The sequence below is a fragment of the Pristiophorus japonicus genome, chromosome 3 (assembly GCF_044704955.1).
Source record: "Pristiophorus japonicus isolate sPriJap1 chromosome 3, sPriJap1.hap1, whole genome shotgun sequence".
Taxonomy (NCBI): Eukaryota; Metazoa; Chordata; class Chondrichthyes; family Pristiophoridae; genus Pristiophorus; species Pristiophorus japonicus.
The window spans coordinates 197,558,698-197,580,972 of record NC_091979.1 but is presented as its reverse complement, the minus strand read 5'-3'; the positions used below and the strand labels follow the sequence as shown (position 1 = coordinate 197,580,972).

General features: G+C 42.8%; 1 protein-coding gene and 1 pseudogene across 3 annotated transcripts in view; one reads left to right on the top strand and one right to left on the bottom strand.

The window, feature by feature from the left end:
• Nucleotides 1-22,275, top strand: part of creb1b (cAMP responsive element binding protein 1b) — a 106,270-nt gene that overhangs the window by 17,608 nt on the left and 66,387 nt on the right. The gene's annotated exons all lie outside the window — the stretch shown is intronic.
• On the bottom strand, nt 14,001-14,239 carry LOC139260607 (U2 spliceosomal RNA; annotated as a pseudogene).

Sequence of the window (22,275 nt, the reverse complement as noted above, 5' to 3'; positions counted from 1 at the left end):
TTGAACCCACATTTTCTGACTGAGGTGAGTGCTACCACTGAGCCATGGCTGACACTGTTGGGTTCAAAGACTTCAGTCATACATATAGCTAGTAGGGAGTCAGAAATGGGGAAAGTATCAGGGCTAGCTTTTTAATAGGTGGATCGGCTAAAGAGTAGCAGTTTGATTTTTACTATAAATAAATGAAAGTCGTGCACATTGAGACATGGGGGAATTCAGCCTCCCGAAAATGGCGGAGTCCAGTGGCTGCCGATTTGCGGTTGAATGGCCGCCGCTAGCGAAATTCACCTTGGTGGATTTTCCGGCGGTTCCCACTTTCGTCCCGCTGCTGCTGCCTTCAATGCGCGCACCGCCGATCTCCCATACCTCCATCTAAATTCAGCTTGAAAAATCTTCAATCCGCGACGTGGTGTCCTCGACGGCTTTTTCTGTTTTCTGTGTGTGGGACCTGGCGGCCATTAAAGGCGAGGGCCCACTGCTGTGACCGGCATTTTATTTTTTTGCCGGCCGATTTTCAGATCGGCCAAAGATGTCCTCAGGTTCAGCTGGGCCATCAACAGGCCGCTGGCCCGGCTGAAACCCTCCCTGGTGGTCCGGTGGACCTAAATAAAATCTTTGCAGAGTTCGCAAAGGTTCTCCCCTTTAAGTGACGTGGTGACGCACACATGTCATGACACCATCACCGACCTGCTGATGATTGACTCCATCCCACCTTCACTTCTGCCCCTCTAGTTGTTGATCCTCCACCCCCATTATGACCGAATTCCAATCTGCCTGAAAAAAAAAGACAGAGCTAAATTTCAGGAAAGAGACCACCTCATCCAGTGCAGCGGAAAAAACACTAACAACAGTAGGTGTGCCATATATCCGATGGGCCTGAATTTCTATCCCATGAAGTGCACAGGATAAAGATATATTGGCCATCCAAGGTGGATGAGCAAAAGGATTTTGTAATTATTAATCATTTACTGATTCTATTTTGTTAATGTGAAGCTGTTATCACCATACACTGAGATGGGCATTCGATTGCAAGCTGAAACAAGTTATTCTAACCTTAATACATCGTTAAAGCCACATTGAAATACTATCTTCAAAAGGGCAATTGATGTGTAGTAGGTGGTTCAGTGAAGAGCGATAGCGATTCCAGGATTTGGGGATCTAAGTTTTGAAACAAGACTGTTTCCATTCATAAAAGATTGAGACATATGATGCATATTTTTAAAATAGTAAGCATTAATATAGTTGCAATTAGGTCATGTATTTTAGACTGAATGCAGAATTGGAGGACGTAAATGTAAGACTATGACATCTCAAGCAACACCAGATTAAGAGGGGCTATTCTACCCCCAACTCCACCACCCCCCTCTCCCTTAGAGTTTTGGATATGTAGAATAGACTTCTACATAAAGCAGTTAATGCGGTTCTGGTTAATACCTTTTAAAATAGGAGCCAGATAAATCTTTGATTGGGAATGAGATTGAGAGTTACCTAGAAGGGTAAGTACAAATAGGTGATTGAATGCTTTGTTTGAGCATGCTTCCTGAATTACTAATACTCCCATGATTGTTAAGAAATGCACCTGGTTTAAGATGTATATTATGTATGCTATAAGGCTACATATTTACTGTGGAGTTTTGCTTGATGTACCTTCAAAGAGGCAGGTGGATTTTTAAAACTTTGCTGGGGATGCTACGAGGGTTGGGTGGAGTCCACAAAAAAGGGAAGACAGTGGAATAGGTTTGATGACCTGAAAAGGTGGCTTTCCTTCTGTTTTCTTAGGTTCTTGATCCCCATTACCTTGTAAACCGTCTCTCACCAGAAGTTATTAGTTATAGTTTATGAACCAACCCATTTCTTCCACTGCCCGTGTCCTAACTCGCACCAAGTCCCGCTCACCCATCACCCCTGTGCTCACTGACCTACATTGGCTCCCGGTTAAGCAGCGCCTCGATTTCAAAATTCTTATCCTTATTTTCAAATCTCACCATGGCCTCGTCCCTCCCTATCTCTAATCTCCCCAAGTTGTCTGCACTCCTCTAATAATGCCCTCCAGAGCAATCCTGTTTATAATCGTTCAACCATACCATGCCTTCTGTTGCCTTGGCCCCTCAGCCCTGGAACTCCCTGTCTTAACCTCTCCGCCTCTCTAACTATCTTTCCTCCTTCATGACGTTCTTTAAAACATACCTCTTTGACCAAGTTTTTGGTCACCTGCACTAATTTCTACTTATGCGGCTTGGTGTCAAATTTTTATCTCCTAATACTCCCGTGAAGCGCCTTGGGACGTTTCACTACGTTAAAGGCACTATATAAATACAAGTTGTTTTTGCTATTTGCCCAGAGCAAGATATTTGACATTGATCGGAGTATCATCTTGCGTCACATGCAACACATTTGCTGGAATTGCATGAAGTGATGTTTATATTTGCAAATCTGTAACAAATTATTCTTTCCTGTGGGTCGTTTCCACAACGAAAGGCATTTTTACATAGACAGGTCGTTAGCCTGACTCTCAATCCCTTATGTTCGTGAATTCAAGTCCCGCTTCAGAGATTTGAGCACAAAATCTAGGCTGTCATTGCAATGGAATACTGAGGGAGTGCTGCACTGTCAGAGATGCCGGGTGAGATGTTAAACTGAGGCGCCATCTGCCCACTCAGATGGGCGTAAAAGATCCCACGGCGTTATTTCGAAGCAGAGCAGGAGAGTTCTCCCCAGTGTCCTGTCCAATATTTATTCCTCAATCAACAGAACTAAAAATAGATTATTGTTGTTTGTGGGACCTTGCTGAAAATTGGCTACCGCGTATTTCGCGTTACAACAGTGACTACACTTTAAAAGTACTTCAGTGGCTTTAAAGCGCTTTGGCACCTCCAACATTGCAGCACTGCACTGAAGTGGTACTTGATAATTAGAATATTAGAAGCAATACAGCACAAGTTCAAAAATGCAACAATTGATCACTTCATGCAATTCCAGCAAATTAAAGGACAAATTCCTGTCACATTCCTACAGTTACACCTCGGTTCAAGAAAAAGACTTTCCCTCTCTGCCACAGCTTCACTCTGCCTGAAAGTTCCATGTTTGATAATCTGAGCCAGGGCCGTTGTTGGCTGCAACAATTGACCATCACATGACAGGGATCCTGAAGATTATTCAGTGGCCCTTGCTGGAAAATTTACATTTGTGGCTATTGGCGAGAATAAGATTAGGTTTGGCTGACGCTTCCATGACCAGGCAAGCAGCTGACTGTCCTAGTAACGGTGTGCTAAGTTCTGTGCTAAGTTACCTGATTTCAGCCAGGGCGGCAGCTCGTGCAGAATTGGCCAACATGCCACAAAGCCTGGCGAGGGAAAATATGTGTCGGGGTTTACATTTCTGATTGCTGTCATGGGATCCCTGTTAGAATGAGCATGTGTGCGGATACCTGGTCAGGACAGAATCGGGCTTCACTGTGATGCCCATGTAGTTGAGTATACCACCAGCTCTTACTGGGCAAGGTATTGGAATGTTGCTGGCATTCACAGAACTGTTCACCAGCATGAGACAGCACCTTGCAGAGAAAAAGCAAGAATAACTGGGCAAAAAAGAACTTTATCAGTGCACATTGTTGTGGGGAGGGGTTGAAGACTGGCAACATTCCAGTTTTACAATTACTATGCTGTCCTTACTCAGGAGTTCTCACCTTGTTAAGGTACACTGAATGCAAGAAGTAAATAATACAAAAGCAAAATACTGCAGATGCTGGAAATTTGAAATAAGTAATAACACCTTGTTAATGTTCAGTTACCTTTTGTGTACTTAAACCCTTCTAATCCCTCTAAGTGCTGTGGGGTTACAACTTGTACAGTACTAAGCACTGACTGCAGGTTAAATAAAGCTAGTTGCATTGCATGTAGTCTTATTTAGTTTATTCAGTGGTGATCTACAACGGGTTCTCAACCATTTTGCTTCTGAGGCGCCCCCCCCCCCTCCACCGTGTTATAAAAATTCCACGGACCTCCTGTAACACAATATTAAGAGTGGTTCATGTGACGTTAAAAACCGGCAGCAAACTCACATGATTCCCACAACAGAAAATTAGATAGATCACCAGTGCACCTAAGCTCCTGGCTCACTTCCCAATGCAAAATGGAGTCAACTTTCATGGCACGTGAGTGATGCCCCTAGGACTTGGACTTCGAGCTCCCGGCGGCAGCGGGCAGTTTGATCAGCTGCCATGGACAAGCAGTGGTTGGCCGCATAAAGAGTGTAAGTGAAGTCAGCCGAACGTTCGCCAATACTTTTTGGTTAATTCTCGGCCCATTACACCACAAAACAGACATCAAATCCCACCGACCTGTTGCTCCACTTACCCGATTTAAACATGGTGTGCAGTGTAGCGCATCCCGTGCGGCCTGTCAGCTGCCAACTGTCTCTAATGGATCTAGGGAGGAGAGGGGCCCGGGATCTCCACTCCTCCAACATCAATGGCGCATCTTTGTATTGAATTAAACTTTTTTTGGGAGGTGGGTTAAAAAAAATATTTAGCCTATTTCTTGATCTCGTTCTTAGTAATAAATGGGGCACCACTGACATCGATAGTGATCGGTCTCGCTCTATTTTTGTTGACTCTGCTCGCAGAATGAGATTTTTTAAAAGATTTTATTCTTGAAAGTGGCTGATTTGGTGGACCCCTTGAAATCTTCTTGCGGACCCCCGGTTAAGAACCCCGGATCTACAACTCATGTTGATTACTGTAATAGTCCTACCACACTATATCGGTCATCGCTGTAAGCGGTAAAAACTGTATTGGCATCCTTTAAATTATAATTTCTATTAAATAAAAGCTACAGGTTCAGCTTTCTGAATAACAAACTGAAAAGTCAGAGGATTGTTCTGTACATGCATTGTGCATCAGCTTAGTGAAAGGAAGCTAGTTGCAGAAGTTATATACATGGGGCAGAACTGGTATGTTGACTTGCCTAGAAAAAGACAGCAAACAGTACTGTTCTCTAACTGGAACATCTCCAACTCTAATTCCAGTGGGAAAATTCTAAAATTTAATTTTAAGTTAGCCGCAAAGGAATTAAATTGATGTGTTAAGTATTGATTGGTCATTTTTTTCCTTCTGCAGTTGGAGACATTGGCTTCACCCTTTCATCACCATAAACTGAGGCCTTACCCCCTGGCGTTTTCTAATGTTTGCTTTGAGCATTGGTGGCACAACCATGCTGATCTGATACTTAACAGGTGACAACCCCTCAGAGACATTTTGGGCTTTATCAACCTCCATCCTTAAAGTAGTGGTGCTAAACTAATAGATTTACTTGGCACAACCCTTTTTATAGCTTTAAAGCAATGCTTTTGTGAGCAACGAAAACCTATATTTAGGTTTGTTGAACTCCAGCCTTCATATGAGGTTACTAGAATTGCTCAGCAGTTGTGACATTTTTATGAATGCAGTGATTTCCATTCTAGAAAGGATCTTTTGTGATCTTCAAGGTAAAGTAGTTATATGTGAAAAGGTGCGAGTTGCCTTCTATGTGAGTGTCAAGACCGTATCTTATTTCACGTTATTAATCCCTGGCAGCAACTAAATAAATTGCCTCCCTAATTGTGGACTCTATCTTTTCTCATCCTTTGTTTTAATAAACATATAGTGCTGGGATGCCATCTTCCATACCAGTGCTTCCGCAGCCAAGGATTCTACCCCCTCCCCCCTGCCAAACTGTGGTTGACAATGTCCATCCCATTTCCCGCACTTCTGCTCTCACCTCTTCCCTTCTCTCCCAGAACCACGATAGGAGTCCTTCATCTTAACTTTCCACTTCACTAGCCTCCATATTTAACGATTCATCCTCAGCCATTTCCGTCACCTCCAACGTGATGCCACCAACAAACATATCTTCCCCTCTCTTTTCAATATTCCGAAAGCATCGTTCCCTCCGCGATACCCTGGTCCACCCTTCCATCGCCCCCAACACCCACTCCCCATCTCAGGGCACCTTCCCATGCCGGCGCAGGAGATGCAGCACCTACCCTTTTACCTCCTCCCTTCCTACCATCCAGGGCCCTAAATACTTCTCCCAAGTGAAACAGCGATTACTTGTACTACTTTCAATTCAGCATACTGCATTCGCTGTTAACGATACGGTCTCCTCTACATTGGGGAGACAAAAAGCAGAAGATTGGATGATCGCTTTGCTGAACACCACCATTCAGCAAAACGTGACCCTGGGCTTCCGATCGCTTGTCATTTTAATTCTCCGTCCCACTCCCATTCTAATTCTGTGTCTTCAGCCTCCAACACTGTTCGAATGAAGCTTGAGGAACAGCACCTTATCTTTCGATTCGGCACTTTATAGCCTTTCGGACGAAAATGGAGTTCAACAATTTCAGATCATAACCACTGCTCCCATTTTTTCAGTCATAAGTTGCAGGTAACAATTCTGCTTTTGTTACTTTCAGCTCCTCTAAACCCATCTTTTGTTTTATCATCTCATTACCACTCCATTTGCCTTGCCTTCCACCTGATCACAGACCTTCCCTTTTGTTGTCCGTTTCCCCCCCCCCCCCCCCTTTCTCTGCCACTGTACTTGCTTAAAACCTGTTTCATCCAATGTTCCCTATACGCTGTGTGGCCGTGCAGCACTCTGCTGGTCCCTGGTCTTGCACAGCCCAGGACTGGCTTTTTCATTGATAAACGCCACGTTTGCACAAAACTGAATGGACCGCGCAGCCTCTTAAAGGGGCCGCACACCCAAAACAAAAATTACAGGGAACATTGGTTACATTTTCCAGTCTGATGAAAGATCACTGACCTGAAACGTTAAATCTGTTTCTCTCTCCACAGATGCTGCCTGACCTGCTGAGTGTTTCCAGCATTTTCTGTTTATATTTCAGATTTCCAGCATCCACAGTATTTTGCTTTTGTATGTAGTGCTGGGCTACACTTCCATGGGAGTCAGGGGCACTTAGACATTCTGCTCCATTTCTGAATAACTTTGGATTTACGATCTATGTATCAGTGTTTCATCTGGCAGGCATGCAATTCTACCAAATGACTTATCCTGTTATAACTATAAACAAATTTGGAAAAGTGTTTCAAAAGTTGCAAGTCGTCTTTAAACTCACCGAAATTAACTTTACATATAAACAGAAAATGCTGGAAATACTCAACAGGTCAGGTAGTATTTGTAGAGAGAGAAACAGAGCTAACATTTCAGGTCTGTAACCGTCAGAACTGGAAAATGTTACAGATGTATCATCTATTCATTCGTATAATTTTCCAGTTCTGATGAAAGATCACCTGAAACATTAACTCTGCTTCTGTTTCTGCAGATGCTGCCTGGCCTGCTGAAAATTTCCAGCATTTTCTGTTTATATTTCAGATTTCCAGCAGTCGCAATATTTTGCCTTTTAAATCATCAACATTTTTTTACTTTAATCAGAGAAAATTCATCTTCAAATGGAATACGGTTGATCATTATAGCTGAGAAGAGCAGGATAGGAAAGATTTGCAACTGATCTCAATGAAATGCAACAGGAAGTCAGGGGAAAAAACTGGGAAGAATGAGAAAGTGCCTGGATAATAGAAGTCAATATTAGTTACAAACTGTGAGTTGCTTTGTTTCCAACTCAAAGGTGGTGATTACGCAAGTGAGTTGGCATGTGAAATTTTAGGTGCTGTACAGTAGCGCTGTTAACAGTGGTGGCTTATACATTCCTTTTGTGTAAGAGTCTGTGGCGCAGGTGCAGGTTGTCTGTCATGTAAGGGATCTGACGAGCAAGAATTGACTGATCACATTGTCAGAATAACTGCCCATCAACGGTATGGGGCTTGTGGAGCTTTGAGGATTAGAACACGTGGTCTGTTGTCGTGTTGCATGGTTAAACATGGTTATGAAATTATGCCTGAAGCCTTCCTCATGCTGCAATATAAAGGAAGAATTTGTTTATTCGTAGGAGGTGGCAGCATATGTGGGTTGTGCTTGATTATACATCGTTACTTTGATTTTTATAATTTTGTCATTATCAACATGAGAACCGTCCATGCTGGAGAACAGAACACTTTTCCTACTTTTGACACTTTGTCAGTATTTCATATCCCAGGATAGCTGTAGTTTCTGTGTTTTTCCATACCAGTCAACCTTGTAGTTCTCAGCATTGATTGTAAAGCAGTCTTCATTCTGCGTTGGCACTGAACTTGTGGAATGCAAATTGGAATCAGGGCCCAACTGACTCCAGGGCGAAGTGGAGCAAGACTAGCCTCCTGAAGTCGAGCTATACTCTGGGTTTAGATTGCAATAATTGTACTATTGAGACAAAGTGGTTCCACGTTGTATCAAGGATGTACACAGATGTAGTGTAAATGCACAATCTGTGACCCTGTCAATTAGTGCCAGATAATAACCGTGGACACATGCTTGGTTTGACCAGGTCTGAAGCTGTCCAAGGTCATTTCAGAGGTCATTTACAGCCATCGATGACTATTTGATCCAGATACTTTAGTCTGGATTTAAATCTAGAAATAAAAGACCAGTATTTCAACTCATTGCACTACCCAGTCTCCGAAGGATTTGATTTTAAATGAGCTGTTTCACAAGGTAAAATGCCTCGCCAGTTAATGAGGCTGGGGAAACAAGGAGGGCTACAAAGAGTTGCTATGACAACCATAAACAGCTTCCCTTTCCTTAATGGAAGAACATCCAGTGATATGCACCTGAAAGCTTCAAGCTGTCATTCATCCAGTAATGTTTGTCTGATACCTTCCAATTCATGCATCATCCATTTTAAACCTATGATTTCACATACTCCTAAGCTCTCCCATCTAACTCCACATGAACTAATGCTCAAAGATTTAAGTACCACTAAGTATCTGTTGCTCCACCATTCTTTATATACTGTTCATTGATAAAAGTTCAATTTCATCCATGCCACTGTAGTCTGTTGAATTCAGTGGAATGGATGAAGTGAAATCAGGTGAACCAGTTATCATTTTGACACCATTTAAGTAGTAGATTGAGGATTTAATATTTTGAATCACTAATTTTCCATAAGGTATCCATTAACAGTTAGAATTTTAAAGAGCATGCTGTTTGCTGTCAATTTATATAGTTGCTATCAACTTTTTCCATGATATTATTATGTCCAGATTTATACTGGAAACTGCCTATGTAAAGTCACACTATAAGTACACCCTCCTCCCACTGAATGTGCTGCAAAAACTGGCAGGAGGATGTAATTACAGTACGACAAGATTATGTAGGCAGCCCCCTTTACAAATGCAGACATAGGCATTTATAATGCAAATATATAAAAATAAGGACAGAATGTATGACTAACATTGGGACTGAATTATGTTTGCGTCCTGGTCCAATTATCCTCCCCATCCTCTACACTTGATCTTGAATCCCTGTGTGCAGAGCTACGGAGAAGGTAAATATATCATTACTCAAGAGGAAAATTAGAGTATGCAAGACAGACAGTAAAAAGGGCGACAAAGGGAAATAAATGGAAAGTGTATGAGTGCATGTACCCATCCCTATATATGAGAAAAGGACAAATTTGTGGAAGGCATTGGGAGAGCACAATATATACAAATAAGGGGAGTCTGATATAAGCCATACAAAAAGAAAGAATGAGAAAAAGAGGTAGAGACAAGCATAAGTCACAAGACCTTGTGAGAAGCATAGCGAGAGAAAAAGAAACAAAAATAGTCAACAAAGAGAGAGAGAGAGAGACAAGCAGAGACATATTTATAACAAGACTCTTTTGCCCACTTTTTGTAGCACCTGGTGGTAAAGTTGGGGCTCCAAATTTCTGGTAGGCATAGAAATGACCTTGTCTTTCTGGGAGTAGTAGGAAGGGGCTGCTGAGCTGGGGTATGCATTAATTTGTTTCTCCATGCAAAGGAGTGCAAGGGTTGGGGCTGAGTGGGGAGGAAATTTGGTGGCTGGATATAAGGACAGGAATGGTTGGGCAATCTGGAGTTTGAGAAGGAGCACGGAGGCAGGGCTGAGGAAGCATGAACCAATCAGATCTGTAGGACGCAGTGGAAAACTAGGAACAAAATCTTTTCAGATGAACGAAGTAATGTTATAAATTATTATGTAAACACCCAATAAATCATCAATTATAATATCAAAGTGAGTATTGACACCACTGTGTCAGACAACAGTGTGAAATAAACATACTGTTTTAGAAATAATTCAGATCTTGAAAATAGATAAAGCAGCCATGCCAGATGATATCCACCCGAGGGTCCTCTGGGAGATGGGACATGTGCTGTGTGAGCCCCTGGCTTGCATTTTTACTGCGGGTGCAGCGTCAAAAATCTGGAGTTCTGGACTCTGGACCGATTGGTGGCAAATCAGTGGCAGGGTTGTCCGGAATCTGTAAATTGTTCCGGAATCTGGACCTTGCCGATGTCGGGGCCCCGCTGCTGCCTGACATTGAGCCCCGCCTCGCCGCTGCTGCCCTTACCTCGGGGCCTCCTCACCGGCCCGCCCGAACTCCTCCTCAGCGGCGGGCCCTGCCCGAACAGCTCCTCAGCAGCGGGGCCCTGCCCGAACAGCTCCTCGGCGGCGGGGCCCTGCCCGAACAGCTCCTCGGCGGCGGGGCCCTGCCCGAACAGCTCCTCGGCGGCGGGGCCCTGCCCGAACAGCTCCTCGGCGGCGGGGCCCTGCCCGAACAGCTCCTCGGCGGCGGGGCCCGCCCGAACAGCTCCTCGGCGGCGGGGCCAGCGTCCCGGACAGCTCCTTGGCGAGAACCCCCCCCCCTTTCCGAAATCCAGAAATATCCAAACCTGGGCTCGGGTGTTTCCGGATTTGTGACGTCAGAAAGATGATCAAAAGCCCGGAATCCGGAACGGCCTCAGTCCCGAGGCTTCCAGATTCTCCAAGCTGCACCTGTAGCTCACTGCACTATGGGATGGTTCCTACAGTTTCGAAGGAGGCTAATGTAGTCCCCATTTTTTAAAAAGGTGACAAGATAGACCCAGGTAACTATAGGCCCATCAGTTTAACATCAGTAATAGGAATGAATCATAAGGGATGCAATATATGAATACTTAAATAGGGAGGGACATATTAGGGATACCCAACATGGCTTCATAAAAAAGAGGTCATGTCTCACAAATCTAATTGTATTTTTTGAAAAAGTTATAAAGTTGGTTGATGAGGGAAGCACAGTAGACATTGTCTACTTAGATTTCCAAAATCTTTTGACAAAGTAGTGCATAAGAGGCTTCTCTATAAGATCGGAGCCTCTGGTATTAGTGGAAATATATTGAGTTGGATTCAGAACTAGCTGGCAGGACGCAAGCAAAGAGTAGTTATAGATGGATTTGGACTTGTTTGGAGACCGGTCACCAGTGGTGTCTCGCAGGGAATCAGTGTTGGGACCGTTGCTTTTTACTATTTTTATTAGTCATCTGGACTTTGGGGTTATGGGAACAATTTTCAGACGATACCAAGATCTGTGCGAGTGCTAGAACTGTAGAAGTTGCTCGTCTTCTTCAGACAAATCTTAATGTGTTGGGAGATTGGGCTCAAGACTGGAAAATGATGTATAACTTTTAGACAAGTGCAGTGTTATTCATGTGGGCAGGGCAAGTGCTCAACATTCATACACCCTCCAGGGAAAGGCATTAACAATGGTGGAGCTAGAAAGAGATTTGGGCATTCTCATGCATACATCCTTAAAGGGTACACGAGCAATGCTGTAGTGATAGCTAGAGCAAATAGGGTGTTGGGGTGTATCCATAGGACAATTGAGTATAAGACTGTTTTGTCCTTATACAAGACCTTAGTCAGGCCACACTTGGAATACTTTGTCCAGTTTTGGTCTCCTCACATAGTGGGTAATATTGAGGCTCTGGAAAAGGTGCAGATGAAGGCCACTAGACTGATTCCAAGTCGATAGCATCTTAGTTATCAAGATAGGCTAAAAGAGTTGGGACTCAATACCTTAGAGGTTTATAAGATAATGAAGGGAATAGACGGTGTTCCAGCTTACAGTTTATTTCAATTAAATTGGTTACGCAGGACCAGGGATCACAAATTTAAGTTGTACAAGGCTAGATCTAGGTTAGACGTCAGGAAGTAGTTCTTTTCCCAGAGAATAGTTGACCTCTGGAACAAGCTGCCATTTCATGTGGATGCAGACGGCAGAGATCACCTCTTACTGCAACTGCAGGGAATTTAATGGCCAGAGTGATCTCTTCGTCTAGTTTTGATCGCCTGGATGGGTCGAAAAGGAATTTCCCAGATTTTTTTCCCTCCAAATTAGCCTGGGTTTTTAATCTTGTTTTTTTTTTTGCCTCTCCCAGGACATCACATGGTTTTGGGTGGAGTGGAGTGTATAAGTTATAATGCACAATGTATCACAATTGTGTGGGACAGGCTCAATGGACAAGATGGTCTTTACCTGTCCGTCATGGTTCATATGTTCGTATAATGAATTGGAGGTGGGGCGGGACTTACAGCAAAAGAGTCTCTACAAACTACTATGAAGTGTGAGACAATCACTCATAAAAATGGAGGGAGAGAGAAAACAGAATTATAGACCGGTTAGCCTGACATCAGCAGTAGTGGAGAAAATGTTGGAATCAATTATTAAAGATGAAATAGCAGCGCATTTGGAAAGCAGTGACAGGATCAGTCCAAGTCAGCATGGATTTATGAAAGGAAAATCATGCTTGACAAATCTTCTAGAATTTTTTGAGGATGTAACTAGTACAGTGGACAAGGGAGAACCAGTGTATTTGGACTTTCAAAAGGCTTTTGACAAGGTCCCACACAAGAGATTGGTGTGCAAAATTAAAGCACATGGTATTGGGGGTAATGTATTGATGTGGATAGAGAACTGGTTGGCAGACAGGAAGCAGAGAGTCGGGATAAACGGGTCCTTTTCAGAATGGCAGGCAGCGACTAGTGGAGTGCCGCAGGGCTCAGTACTGGGATCCCAGCTCTTTACAATATACATCAATGATTTGGATGAAGGAATTGAGTGTAATATCTCCAAGTTTGCAGATGACACTCAGCAGGGTGGCGGTGTGAGCTGTGTGGAGGATGCTAAGAGGCTGCAGGGTGACTTGGACAGATTAGGTGAGTGGGTAAATGTGTGGCAGATGCAATATAATGTGGATAAATGTGAGGTTATCCACTTTGATGGCAAAAACATGAAGGCAGAATATTATCTGAATGGCGGCAGATTAGGAAAAGGGGAGGTGCAACGAGATCTGGGTATCATGGTACATCAGTCATTGAAGGTTGACATGCAGGTGAGCAGACGGTGAAGAAGGCAAATGGCATGTTGGCCTTCATAGCTAGGGGATTTGAGTATAGGAGCGAGGAGGTCTTACTGCAGTTGTACAGGGCCTTGGTGAAGCCTCACCTGGAATAGTGTGTTCAGTTTTGGTCTCCTAATCTGAGGAAGGACATTCTTTCTATTGAGGGAGTGCAGCGAAGGTTCACCAGACTGAATCCCGGGATGGCAGGACCGACATATGAGGAGAGACTGTATCGACTGGGTCTGTATTCACTGGAGGTTAGATGCAGGAAGAATGTTCCCGATGTTGGGGGAGTTCAGAACCAGGGGTCACAGACTAAGGATAGGGTAAGCCATTTAGGACCGAGATGAGGAGAAACTTCTTCACTCAGAGTTGTTAACCTGTGGAATTCCCTACCACGGAGAGTTGTTGATGCCAGTTCATTGGATATGTTCAAGAGGGAGTTAGATATGTCCCTTACGGCTAAAGAGATCAAGGGGTGTGGAGAGGAAGCAGGAAAGGGGTACTGAGGTGAATGATCAGCCATAGGCTCGAAGGGCCGAATGGCCTACTCCTGCACCTATTTTCTATGTTTCTGTAATACTCTGTCAGATTTTTTTATTTTTATTTTTTTATTTAATTCGTAGCCAATCTTTCCAATTCTTTGTCAAATCACAAACGCCAGAGGTCACCTTGCACACATCAAGGATCACTCTGCGCCAATGCTCTTAGCCAAAAGGCCTAGAGCCACTGCACCGTTCCTGGAAGTACTGCAATACCAGGTTCGTGCCATGGAGGTGGATGGGTCAGGCCCCCCACACACCTCCGTGGAGGTGGATGGGTCAAGCCACCCCACCCACCTCCTATTTCCAAAAAGCATAGGAGAACCACCTTCCTGATCCAGGGAGAACCACTTTGGGGTCATGGTTACTCCCCTGTCAGGTCAGTTACGCATGATCTTAGCCAAAAGGCCGAGAATACTCTGTCAGATAGTACAAATACAAGATAGAGATTAAGCTGTATGTCGTGAGTGGGGAAGACACTGTCATGGCATGCATATACCACAGAATCTTTTTGGTAGGGGGTGATTGTTTGCACTACAGAAATGGTTCTGCAATCTGCTGCGATTTATTTGAAGAGAATGTGGTTTTGCAATCTGATTAGTTGCTGTGGCTCTACGTTATTATGGAATTGCATTCACACAAGCAAAAGCTTTCAATAGCAGATAGGCTTTGTTCCTTGAAATAGCGTGAAAATAATTGGTTTTGTCCTACCCTTTCAAATAAGGGTAGAGAAGTCCATCTGGCTGAGGGTAGGAAATGGAAAATATCTGAGAGATGAATCAGCCCATTATGGTTTATGAACACACTGTTTGAATGCAATCTTTGATTAGGTGAGGGCAGCAAAATAGTGCAGGACAATTTAAAAATACACTTTTGTTTTTAGCTATCTTGTAGAATTTGGTAAAATACTGATTTTTTGCTCACTGTAATTGTAACATCTGCTGAAGACTGACCTCCAAATCTAGATGGAAGTCTTAGTCTGCTGATGTAACACAGCGAGGGTTGAACTTAGAAGTAATTCAGTTGCTGTCACAAAAATAAAGCTCAACGTACAGTTCACCTACAACGAAACCTCAGCAAATAACTTTTTTGTATCCTTGAACTAGTTCTCCCGAGGAGCAGTGTGCTTTAATTCTCTATGTTGGTAAAATAATTATATATTCTCCATAAATTATTGCTTGGTTGAGAAGAGGTGGGCAAACAACCTGTACCCAAGCCTATATAATACCAATCCTGAGCCAAAAACTTGGCGTGTGACAGCATAGCCCTCGGAAGGAAATCCATTGATGGAAGTCCATTGATGGGGCAAGCTAATTTTTTGTGACAGAAATTGCTACTTAAAAAAAGTGTCACAGGGCCAATTGTAGTGTACGGCTGAGACTCACTGACTCTTTTTCACCCTCATGTTGTTTGCACTGACTCCCCTCTGCCTTTCAATCTTGCCTTTCTGCCCTGTTCTTGCTCAGCCACTGGGCAATGATGGGCCTGGTGATGCTGCATTCACTTCTAACTCGGTGAGCTCTAACTGCTTCTGGAACTTTTTAAGCAAAATCATGCGACTGGGACAGGAAAATGTGCCACGGGCAGTAAGTGAAGAAATTTGCATAAGACAATAAATCATTTGGCTGATTGAAATTTTTGCTGTATCGAATACTAATTTATCCAGACTTCAAAAGATTACAGTGACCGTTCAGTACTCACTGGTAGCACTCTCGTCTCTGAGTCAGAAGATTGTGGGTTCAAGTCCCACTCCAGGGACTTGAGCAGATAATCCAAATTGGCACTCTAGTACAGTATTGAGGGAGTGCTGCACTGTTTGAGGTGTCGTTTTTCAGATGAGCTGTTAAGCCGAGTCACCCGCCTGCCCTCTCAGGTGAACGTAAAATATGTTATGGTGCTGTTAGAAGAAGAGCAGGGAAGTTATCCGAGCCAATATTATCCCTCAACCAACATAACCAAAACAAATTATCTGGTCTTTATCACATTGCTGTTTGTGGGAGCTTGCTGTGCACAAAGTGGATGCCGTGATTTCTACATTAAAGCAGTGACTGCACTTCAAAAATACTTAATTGGCTGTAAAGGGCTTTGGGATGTGGTGCTATGTAAATGCACGTCTTTCTCTTTCAAAGGGTTAAAAATGTGTATTTTTTGTCACGTGGTCAGAATGAAAACTTTGGAATTAATTGCAAAGAGTGGCATTTGGTACAGCAGGTACTTTTATTGCTAAGGCTACTAATAATTGGAGCCCAGCAACAACTGCTTGACCTTGTACTTTTTGAGATGGTCATACCATTTAGCTAATCTGCTAATTATGGCTGAGTAAATTGTGGCCACTTAAACTTACAAATAGTATTAACAGGATTTCTTGTCATCTGTGTGACCATTTTTTACCTTGAGGTGGAATGCATTTCTCATTTGATAACTACTAGTGAAATGTTTGTGATTGATCATAAGACAGCAGTGTTCCCATTAATGACGCATAATGGTCATTTTTTTTTTGATCGCCACTAGAGCAGTGAAAAACATCTAGCAGTTTCCCTTGGCGTATTGGTACAAATGCATGCTGGCACAAGAGCATGTTGAACTCTAACATTAAATGTAGTACTGGTGGTTACAGTGGTGGGAGCAATGCTACCATTTTTTCATACATTGGCTTATGTATTGGTACAGATATTAAACAGAAGTTACATGATGATGTTGATACTGTATTCTGTTGAGATAGTTACACATGTTGGTACACAGGGTAGGCATGGGGAGTGGGTGTTGGTGCGCAGGGGCTAACCCTCACATTGACTTGTACCATTATTCAGTTAATGGTGTGTTCCCATCATCCCTCGTGATGGGAGCAATTTTAGGTGATGCATTAAGAATATCACAAGAAACATGCTGGTGCAATACTGAATCACACAGGATTAAGTACTTTTTTTCCCATAGCATATTTGTACCAATACTTGTAAGACTTGTGACAACACTGGAGTGTTCTGAAAATCTAAAGCAAGATAGAAGTGTGCTACAGACTGTTTAGGCTTTGAGCCTATGGGTTCTGCATATAACAACTTGCCTTTACATAGCGCCCTTAATGTAGTAAAACATCCCAAGGTGCTTCACAGGAGTGTTGTCAACAAAATTTGACCAAGCCATGTAAGGAAATATTGGGATAGGTGACCAAAAGCTTGGTCAAAGAGGTAAGTTCTAAGCATCTTAAAGGAGGAAGAGGCAGACAGGTTTAGGGAGGGAATTCCAGAGCTTGGGCCCTAAAGAGCTGAAGGCCCGTCTGCCAATGGTAGAGTGAAGAAAAATAGGGATGTACAAGAGGCCAGAATTTGAGGATTGCCCAGATCTCTGAGGATTGTAGGGCTGGAGAAGGTTGCAGAGATGAGATAGGGCAAGGCCATGGGGAAATTTGGAAACAAGGATGAGAATTTTAAAATCGAGGCAGTGCCGGACCAGGAGCCAATGTGAGCGAGTGCAGGGGTGATGGGTGATATGAATTCCTAATCTTAGCTGTACTATCTGAGGGAGGTGTTGAGTGGAGACAAAAAAAATTGAAAAGCAGCACTTCACTTCTTAAAAAGAAGTTAATGGAAAGCATTTGCATATCCTGGGACCAGAATGCCTGCCTACCCTCACAATTGGGGAATAGTGCAGGGAAACTTGAAGAGGAAGAAAACAAAATTAAATAGGAAAAATAAAAGAAATTGCAAACAATATTTCTGTATCACAGCTGAAATCAGCTATAGTTAACAAACAAGTGCTTGAACCATGCTTTTGTTGATTTGTTATACAGTATAAGAATTCTGAATTCAGAATTAAATTAGCTCCCCTTGTAAACCGAGCTGAGCAAGTGGTTCCAATCCTAACATGCCTGAATTAGTTATGCAAATGAGAAATCATTGAACAACTGACATCTCAAGATATATAAATAAATTTATAGACCTCTGAAGGGAATTGCCCAGTTCCACAGTAAAGAGCTTCTTCTTCAGGGGGTCTCTGGGACGTCCCTCCATTAAAAAAATATCAAAGCGTCTTTACATAAGATCAAGGAACATGAACAAATCCTGGCTTGCAAAGGGACTGACTGCATTGATTTAAAGAAAAATTCACTTTCTGCCACATCACAGAGGTGCTAGTAAAAATATTCATTAATCCTTTGAGTACAGGATTTCCTCTGCAACATTTAGCATGCATACATACAGGACAGTTATTTAAACATACACATAACGCCTGAGATATCTGCGCTCCTCTAATTCTGCCCTCTTGAGCATCCCTGATTATAATCGCTCAACCATTGGTGGCCGTGCCTTCTGTTGCCTATGCCCTAAGCTCTCTCTATCTCTCTCCTCTTTCAAGACACACCCTAAAACCTACCTCTTTGACCAAACTTTTGGCCACCTGCCCTAATTTCTCCTTATGTGGCTCAGCGTCAAATTTTTTGTCTCCTAATACTCCTGTGAAGCGCCTTTGGATGTTTTACTGCTAAATGTGCTATATTTAGGTCCTACAAGCTGAATTTAGAGATCTAGGAGTTAAATTAAAAAGTAGGACCTCAAAGGGAGTAATCCCAGGATTGCTACCAGTGCCACGTGCTAGTCAGAGTAGGAATAGCAGGATAGTCAAGATGAATACGTGCCTTGAGGAATGGTGCAAGAGGGAGGGATTCAAATTCCTGGGACATTGGAATCTGTTGTGGGGGAGGTGGGACCAGTACAAACCGAATGGTCTGCACCTGGGCAGGACCAGAACCGATGTCCTGTGTTTGCTCGTGCTGTTGGGGAGGGTTTAAACTAATATGGCAAGGGGATGGGAATCTATGCAGGGAGACAGAAGGAAGTAAAATGGGGGCAGAAGCAAAAGGTAGAAAGGAGATGAGTAAAAGTGGAGGGCAGAGAAATCAAAGGCAAAAATCAATAAGGGCCACATTACAACATAATTCTAAAAGAACAAAGAGTGTCAAAGAAACAAGCCTGGCTCTGTGTCTCAATGCGAGGAGCATTCGTAATAAGGTGGATGAATTAACTGCGCAGATAGCTGATAACGGATATTAAGTAATTGAGATTACGGAGACATGGCTCCAGGGTGACCAAGGCTGGGAACTCAATATTCAGGAAGGATAGACAGAAAGGAAAAGGAGGTAGGGTAGCGTTGCTGGTTAAAGAGGAGATTAACGCAACAGTAAGGAAGGACATTAGCTTGGATGATCTGGAATCTGTATGGGTAGAGCTGCGGAACACCAAAGGGCAGAAAAAGCTAGTGGGAATTGTGTACAGACCACCAAACAGTAATAGTGAGGTTGGGGATGGCTTCAAACAGGAAATTAGGGACGCTTGCAATAAGGGTACAGCGGTTATCATGCATGACTTTAATCTACATATTGATTGGGCTAACCAAACTGGTAGCAATACTGTGGAGGAGGATTTCCTGGAATGTATAAAGGATGGTTTTCTAGACCAATATGTCGAGGAACCAACTAGAGGGCAGGCCATCCGAGACTGGGTGTTGTATAATGAGAGAGGATTAATTAGCAATCTTATTGTGCGAGGCCCCTTGGGGAAGAGTGACCATTTTATTGTAGAATTCTTCATTAAGATGGAGAGTGACACAGTTAATTCAGAGAGGGTCCTGAACTTAAAGAAAGGTAACTTCGATGGTAATTGATGTGAATTGGCTAGGATACACTGACGAATGATACTTAAAGGGTTGACGGTGGATAGGCAATGGCAGACATTTAAAGATCACATGGATGAACTTCAATTGTACATCCTGTCTGGTGTAAAAATAAAACGGGGAAGGTGGCTCAACTGTAGCTAACAAGGGAAATTAGGGATAGTGTTAAATCCAAGGAAGAGGCACATAAATTGGCCAGAAAAAGCAGCAAACCTGAGGACTGGGAGAAATTTAGAATTCAGCAGAGGAGGACAAAGGGTTTAATTAGGAGGGGAAATATAGTGTACGAGAGGAAGCTTGAAGGGAACATAAAAACTGACTTCAAAAGCTTCGAGATATGTGAAGAGAAAAAGATTAGTGAAGACAAATGTAGGTCCCTTACAGTCAGAATCAGGTGATTTTATAATGGGGATCAAAGAAATGGCAGACCAATTGAACAAATACTTTCGTTCTGTCTTCTTCCTAGGGGACCGAGATCTAGCGAGAAGGAAGAACTGAAGGAAATCCTTATTAGTCAGGAAATTGTGTTAGGGAAATTGATGGGATTAAAGGCCGATAAATCCCCAGGGCCTGATAGTCTGCAGAGTACTTAAGGAAGTGGCCCTAGAAATAGTGGATGCAGTGGTGGTCATTTCCTAACATTCTATCAACTCTGGATCAGTTCCTATGGATTGGAGGGTAGCTAATGTAACCCCACTTTTTTTTTTAAAAAAGGAGGGAGAGAGAAAACACGGAATTATAGACCGGTTAGCCTGACATCGGTAATGGGGAAAATGTTGAAATCAATTATTACAGATGTAATAGCAGTGACAGGATCGATCCAAGTCAGCATAGATTTATGAAAGGGAAATCATACTTGCCAAACTTCTCCAATTTTTTGAGGATGTCACTAGTAGAGTTGGCAAGGGAGAACCAGTGGATGTGGTGTATTTGGACTTTCAAAAGGCTTTTGACAAGGTCCCACACAAGAGATTGATGTGCAAAATTAAAGCACATGGTATTTGGGGTAATGTATTGACGTGGATAGAGAACTAGTTGGCAGACGGGAAGCAAAGAGTAGGACTAAACGGGTCCTTTTCAGAATGGCAGGCAGTGACTAGTGGGTACCGCAAGGTTCAGTGCTGGGGCCCCAGCTATTTACAATATACTTTCAATTCCTTCATCTAAATAATTAATGTAATATCTCCAAGTTTGCAGATGACACTAAGTTGGGTGGCGGTGTGAGCTGGATGCTAAGAGGCTGCAGGGTGACTTGGACAGGTTAGGTGAGTGGGCAACTGCATGGCAGATGCAGTATAATGTGGATAAATGTGAGGTTATCCACTTTGGTGGTAAAAACACAAAGGCAGAATATTATCTGAATGGTGACCGATTAGGAAAACGGGAGGTGCAACGAGACTTGGGTGTCATGCTACATCAATCATTTAAAGTTGGCATGCAGGTACAGCAGGCAGTGAAGAAGGCAAATGGCATGTTGGCCTTCATAGCAAGAGGATTTGAGTATAGGAGCAGGGAGGTCTTAATGAAGTTGTACACGGCCTTGGTGAGGCCATACCTTGAATATTGTGTACAGTTTTGGCCGTCTAACCTGAGGAAGGACATTCTTGCTATTGAGGAAGTGCAGCGAAGGTTCACTAGACTGATTCCCGGATGGCAGGACTGACATATTAAGAAAGACTGGATCGACTAGGCTTATATTCACTGGAATTTAGAAGAATGAGAGTAGATCTCATAGAAACATATAAAATACTTTACGGGATTGGACAGATTAGATGCAGGAAGAATGTTCCCGATGTTGGGGAAATCCAGACCAGGGGTCACAGTCTAAGGGTAAGGGATAAGCCATTTAGGACCAAGATGAGGAGAAACTTCTTCACTCAGAGAATTGTGAACCTGTGGAATTCTCTACCACAGAAAGTTGGTGAGGCCAGTTCGTTAGATATATTCAAAAGGGAGTTACATGTGGCCCTTACGGCTAAAGGGATCAAGGGGTATGGAGAGAAAGCAGGAATGGGGTACTGAAGTTGCATGATCAGCCATGATCATATTGAATGGTGGTGCAGGCTCGAAGGGCTGAATGGCCGACTCCTGCACCTATTTTCTATGTTTCTATATATAAATGTAAGTTGTTGTATTACCTTAATATCATTTGGGTAAATTTTGGGTGGAAAAATATACACATGAAGTGTACAGCTGCATCGAAAGTTTAAATTATGGTATTCCCCAAATTACCAGGGCATAAGTTTGATTTACTGTTTGGTCAAAAATATGAACTTCAAAGCAAATCTTATTTTAATAGGATTTAACCTTTCGTACCAGGTTACACATGCAGGAAGAAGTCATTCAAGGCACCAAGGTTTGGGCCATGTTGAGCTATTTTTGATTCTCATCTTTCCTCAGACGCAAGTGTTTAATCCTTTACAGTCTGTCAGTTTCATTTCTTGAATCCTTCAACCAAGCTGGAATGCAATAAATTGAACTAATTCTTTACTGTTGGGAAATTACTACTTTTTATATTCAGCTATTTCATAAGTTTTTAGGAACGGCATAGGTTATTAAATTCAGCGGATGAGGCCGTGTGTACTACCTGCTTCAGTTACATTAATAAGTGCATTACATCTTTATTATCTTTTAGGTGAACAATTTTCACCTGATTTCTCTTACTTCTGACTTCCCAGTTTTAACTTGTCTCCCCATATATTCGAGCTCTGCACGATCATGAAATATTTGCATGGATCAACTTAATGCCTTTAAATTAGATTACCTCAATTTAGTTTTATAATGAAAAGAACA